The following is a 6689-nucleotide window of genomic DNA, read 5'->3' as shown; positions in this document are numbered from 1 at the left end:
AAACATATCCGCAGCAGGTCTCCAAGGTGAAGAGCCTCTAGTCGATAGAATAATGTAGGTAAGGGAAGTCGGCAAATGGGATCCGTAACTTCGGGATAAGGATTGGCTCTGAGGATCGGGGCGTGTCGGGCTTGGTCGGGAAGTGGGTCAGCGCTAACGTGCCGGGCCTGGGCGAGGTGAGTGCCGTAGGGGTGCCGGTAAGTGCGGGCGTTTAGCGTGGGTGTGGTCTGCTCTCGCCGTTGGTCGGCCTCGTGCTGGCCGGCGGTGCAGGATGCGCGCGCCTGTGCGGCGTTCGCGCCCCGGTGCTTCAACCTGCGTGCAGGATCCGAGCTCGGTCCCGTGCCTTGGCCTCCCACGGATCTTCCTTGCTGCGAGGCCGCGTCCGCCTTAGCGTGCTCCTCCGGGGGCGCGCGGGTGCGCGGATTCTCTTCGGCCGCCATTCACCGATCAACTCAGAACTGGCACGGACTGGGGGAATCCGACTGTCTAATTAAAACAAAGCATTGCGATGGCCCTAGCGGGTGTTGACGCAATGTGATTTCTGCCCAGTGCTCTGAATGTCAACGTGAAGAAATTCAAGCAAGCGTCATATACGGATCCTCTCGGTCCACTCCTTAGCATCCTTGGGTGTCGAGTGGATGATGGTTCCTAGCTCTGGCCTTCACGTGGCGGGAGTCGTGAAGGGAGCCGAGGGGAGGCACAGTGTGTCTTCCTAGAGCTCTCTGACTGACAGAGCAGGGTGAACCTTTCGGGGCTTGGGGGTTGCCTCCCCCCCTGCCCCTTTGTTTCAGCTGGCCCCAACACACGCAATAGATCAGGTTGCGGTCCTCCCACTGGAGGTGCCGCGCCAGTTGTTGTTGGGCCACCATCTGACACCACCGGTCCGGATCGAGTCGTCTTGCCTCCTTTCCAGTGCCCCGAGTGCCCTCGGAGCTTCGGCACCAAGTCTGGTCTTGGTGTGCACCGCCGCAGGGCTCATCCTGGTGCAGCGAATGCAGAGATCAACATCCAGAGGACAAAGGCCAGGTGGTCTAGTGAGGAACTACTACGCCTGGCCCATGCAGAGGCAGTGCTAGCACTCGAGGGCACCCGGTTCCTGAATCAGGAATTAGTGAAGACATTCCCGCACCGCTCACTTGAATCCATCAAGTGCCAGCGTCGTGCGGGAGCTTACAGGAACCAGGTTGCCCAGTTCGTTGCTGCCCTCTCTGCCTCTGCAGAGCGACCTAGCTCCTCTGATGCTGCTGCACCGCCTGCTGGGACTTCCACGTCTTCCCTGAGTCCACCGTCGTCAGAGGATCCTGTCGACCAGGCTATCTGGTCGGCCCTAGCAGCCTTACCACCGTCGAGTTCGAAGTACCGCTCAGTTGACGACATCTTGGCGCTGGGACACACTGCATCCAGGAATGTCATCATGGGCATGCTGCCATCTGCACTTGATGCCATGGGTAGCAAGGAGGCATCCCACAATCCTGTCGCCTCCAAGCAGATGTCCCAGCCACCTGAGCGGAAACGTGCTCGGCGCAGGTGGGAGTACTCTGTCTGCCAGCGTGTGTTCTCCAAAAACGCGGGGCGGTGCATTAACGGCATTCTAGACGGCACTCTGCTTCACCAACCACTTTCTATCCCCGGTTTGGTGGAGTTTTGGAAAGATCTCTTCACCCGGCGTCCATCTGGCCGGGTTGACCGTCTAGATTGTCAGTTGTTACCGTCGCGTGTTGAGTTGCCATTTCAAGAGCTGTGGGCGCCCATCACGTTGGAGGACATTGCTGCAGCTCTCCCACCTCGTCGCTCGGCTGCGGGCCCTGATGGACTAACACCTGCCCAGCTCCGTCGTCTTCCCCGTGAGGTCCTCCTGAAAGTGTTAAACATTTTCCTTCTGACCCGTCGTCTCCCGTCCCGACTCCTCCAGGCCCGTACCTCCCTGCTGCCCAAGAAGGCCGCCCCAGCATCCCCCTCTGACTTCCGCCCGATCACGGTTTGCTCAGTCCTCGCCAGGGTCTTCCACAAGATCCTGGCGGGTCGGCTGTTGCGGACCTGTGTGCTGGACGGGCGTCAGCGGGCCTTCCTTCCTCAGGATGGGATGCTGCACAATTCATTCTTGTTGGACCTGGCGATGACTCAAGCCAGGGTGAACTGTAACTCCCTCTATGTCGCGTCCCTGGATGTGTCCAAGGCATTCGACTCTCTGGACCATGCTGCCCTGAGGCCTGCCCTGAGGGCTCATGGTCTGCCAGACGAGTTCATTGGATACATACTGGGATGCTATGAGGATGGAGCAACGGTGATCTCTGGTTCGGGAAAGTCGCTGGGCCCAGTGCGGCCTTCAAGGGGCGTTCGGCAGGGTGATCCTCTTTCCCCTATCCTGTTTAACCTTTCGCTGGACCTTATGCTTGCTCGCCTCCCAGATCATGTGGGTGCCTGTGTAATGGGACGACACTTGAATGCTGCCGCCTTCGCCGACGACCTCCTGCTGTTCGCTGAGACTAAGGGAGGTCTCCAGGACTTGATTGATACATCTATATCAGTTCTTGGGGACCTTGGTCTCCAGGTCAACCCCGGAAAGTGCTTTACCCTTGCTCTCGCGGCCTCTGGTCGCGAAAAGAAGGTTAAGGTCGACAGCACCACGACCTTCAAGGCTGGATATACCATCCTTCCAGCATTGGCAGTAGAGAGCACTTTCCGGTATCTTGGCCTGGAGTTCTCTACCAGCGGACGTAGCCTCTTCCATCCGAGGCGGGAGGTCGAGCGACAGCTTAGCGTCTTGTCAAAGGCACCACTGAAGCCTCAACAACGTCTTCACGCCCTGAGAACTGTGGTCTTGCCAGGAATCCACCATGGCCTGGCTCTGTCAAGGACCCGTCTTGGTGCTCTCTCCGCAGTGGACATCGCCATCCGCACGGCCTTGAGATCTTGGCTGTGCCTGCCAGCGGACACCCCTGTTGCGTACTTTCACGCCCCTGTTACATCTGGGGGTTTGGGAGTGCCATCAGCTCGCTGGCTTGGGCCTCTGCTGCGGCGGAATCGACTCGCCAACATTCAAGGGTTGGGAGTCCTATCAGACGGGTCAACAGAGGACGTTCTCGGGCGTGAAATTGGGAGGTTAGAGCAACAGCTACGGTGGAACGACGGGGCCATACGGACAAGCAACCAGCTTGGCCGGATGTGGGCGGAGCGGCTGCACTCGTCGGTGGATGGCGCTGCCCTGAGGAAGTCTGCCCGAACACCAGGGCAACACAGCTGGGTGGATAACCCCCAGCACCCTATCAGTGGCCGCGACTTTATCTCCTGCCTGCGAACCAGGATTAATGCCCTCCCAACACGGGCAAAGCTGCAGCGCGGTCGTTCAGGTGAGACCAACTGCAGGGCAGGCTGCGTCGCTCGAGAGACCGCAAACCACGTTGTCCAGCATTGTTTTAGGAGCCATGACGCCCGTATGAAGCGACACAATGCCTTGGCAGCTTATGTTGCGCAAGGCCTTCGTCGCCGAGGCTTCGAAATCCATCTCGAGCCTCACCTCACAACATCTGAGGGCCTAAGGAAGCCGGACATCGTGGCGGTTCGGGGCGATGCAGCCCATGTTGTCGATGCCCAAGTCGTTGGTGTTAACCTGGACGTCGACTACTGCCACAAGGAGAAAGTCGCGGTCTACGACAGGGAAGCCGTCCACCAGGCCATTAGAAGACGCCACCCAGCAGTCCAGCGCATCACGACCACCTGGGCGACCATCTCGTGGAGGGGAGTTTGGTCGCCGGATTCTGCACGTGATCTGCGTAGGCTGGGCTTCAGGGACCACCATTTTGCGGCCATGGCAATACAGGTCCTCGTCGGTACTGTGATGGCGGCGAGACGTTTCGATATGATGACTGCCACTAGGAGCACGATGCACCGGACTGGGGTTGGATGAGGGTCCAATCTGTGTTTTTCTGCGCTGCTGCCTGGCGCCTATCACAGGCACAAATGCCATTTGTTCACGTGTTTATTTCCTGTTTGTCTAGTGTTTGTTATGTCTGTGTCATTTGTAAGCCCATTGTATGGGTAACTCTCTTTTCTGTGTATTCACACACGTGAATAAAGACGGCTATATATAGCCAAATGCCTCGTCATCTAATTAGTGACGCGCATGAATGGATTAACGAGATTCCCGCTGTCCCTTGACACACCGATGCAAGATGGCTGCTATGTTAGTTTTCTTGTTGAAGTGCTCTGTGTTAATTTGAATTTTTGGTGATAATTCTGAAGTTGTTTCGTGAGTGTGCTGCGTGAAAGTGACTTTCAATTTAAGGTACTGTACTCAGACAGAAAGCTTAGATCTTACTGTCCAGAATTAACTACAAACCTACATCATGCATGATGGCTCAATGCAGTGTACTTAGAGTGCAAAGTTAACACTGCAAGTGTTTTCTATTACTAATATTCAGACTCTCTGGACAAAATAGTTATACTCCACAGTGTCTTGTTTTGTTCTCTTAAATTTTTCTTGCTTGGAAAGTTTTTAGGTTATGTGTGGTACATAGATCGAACTTTCGGCGTGGTACATAGATCGAACTTTCGGCGTGGTACATAGATCGAACTTCCCTTGTGGTACCTCAATCGAACTTCTCCGTGGTATTATTTGACAAGAACTTGTATAATGATAATTTCAGTATACTTTCTTTGTGACTTCCTAGCATCTACGTAGATTGCGTAGACGCTGGAGAAGACCACTTGGTCTGAGTTAGCGGCGGTTGTGGCCAGCCCGATTGTGGGAAGTGCTACACCTAAGCTTACAATGACGACGGTGTCTGAGGGAAAGAGCTCTGCATCTAGGCGTCGTATTTCTGTGGATATGGACGCGACTCAGGAAAAAATTGCTGTGGTGGAAGACTTTATGGGTGAATTGACAAGTGAACTACGGCAGAAGAAAACGTCGACAGCGATATCAGATAAAATTAAAAATAAGATTTGGACCTTTGTCTTGACTCAGTCCAGGTTAGAGGGCCAAATCGAGGAGCTCAGGTTAGAAAACCAAAGGTTGAGGAATGAACTTGCCACTGCCAATGCCCCTGATGCACAGGAAAGAATACAACGCCTGGAGACAGAACTGAAAAGTCTTAAGGATGAGAATACACGATTGAGAGAGAGTAGGCCAGCCACATTGTCATTTGCTTCTGTTGCGGCAGCTGTACCAAAAAAGGTAAACACAACTGAAATGAAGATTGAAGAAGTTAGAGCCAAACAGACAAGTGTTCTCTTCTTCAAAGGCACAGCCAATCAGGATTCTAAGACTGTCAGAGAGACAATAACGAAGACCATAAATCCGAAGCTAGACAAAGTCAAAATTAGAGCTATTAGATCGACGGCAAATACTGTCATCATGGAAACTGAGACGGCAGAAGACAAGCGCAAGGTCATCGAAAAGACAGCTGCGCTGCAGAATATTAAATGTGAAGAGCCAAGGAAGCTGCGACCTCTCTTAGCAGTCTACCAGGTTCCAACGACACTAACCAATGAGGAATTTCTTGATGAACTTTATGAAATAAATCTCAGCGAGCATGTTTCCCCTGAGGAGTTTCATGCTGAGGTAGCTGTGAAGTTTAAGACGGGACCTAAAGGGAAACGTACAGTTAACAACATTATTGAAGTCACGCCGAGAATTCGCTGTCTTCTGTTGCAAAAGGATAGAGTTTACATCCAATTTGAAGCCCTAAGAGTTAGAGAATTTGTTGCTGTCCAGAAATGTTTTAGGTGTTGGGGTCTGGGTCATTCCACCAGGCACTGTGACAGAGAACAAGCATGTGCAAAATGTGGGAGGACAGGCCATAATAGGTCAGAATGTAAAGAGCAGACGGTAGTTGGGTGCATTCCATGCCATCATAGGAAGAGGGTATGTAAAAAAGCTGGGGGTCCAGACTGTCTAACCTTTAGACAACTTTATGAAAGGCAGATCCAACGCACAGACTACGATTTGAGTAATGTCAACTAAGCCAAACTCTCAAGTGTTTAGGGACTACACTAATATTCAGCATACTCAGCGGAGATATAGGTCACCGTCCACGAGAGCCAGAGCATGGCGACGTGCAGTGGCATGGAGAAGACAAATGAGTACTTTAGCACAAGAAGAAGGAGATACAGCACCGGAATCACCTTTTGTGGCAATTCAAAACAAATACTTCCGTATAACCGATATGTTAGATGCTGCATGCATTCATGGAACAATGGAGTATCATCTTGCGCGAGAAGTTAAGCATGAGTTATTCCAGTGGGCAATGCTTCATTCGGCCTCGTTATTTCGCATAGAGGACTTGGAGGCTCAACTTCTGGTCGAGGACAGTGATAATAACCCAGCATCAGCTTCTGACAACTTCTCAACTGCGGAATCCTCTCTGCACTCGTCGCAGCTGGCAACGAGTGAAAATGGGCCCTTTGTTACTGATTGTCACGAGGAATCATCTACAGTGTTACCTGAATACGATGTGTCTAAATGTGAGTCTTATATCAAACCTGTTCGCTTCATTTATGGAGGTAGCATACATGATGGATCTAACCAAGGGTTGGTGTCCAGAAGTAATTATTCAAATTCTCAGGGTCCTGTAAACAAGGAAAGAGAAACAGACATAGTACGCAATGAGGGACAGCACGTTGTAGATAAAGAGAAGAATACTGAAACTCCTCATTGTGTGGACTTAACGAATGGTACAGGTGGGGAA

Source organism: Schistocerca nitens, chromosome 7, assembly GCF_023898315.1.
Source record: "Schistocerca nitens isolate TAMUIC-IGC-003100 chromosome 7, iqSchNite1.1, whole genome shotgun sequence".
Classification (NCBI taxonomy): domain Eukaryota; kingdom Metazoa; phylum Arthropoda; class Insecta; order Orthoptera; family Acrididae; genus Schistocerca; species Schistocerca nitens.
This window is presented reverse-complemented; position numbering follows the sequence as displayed.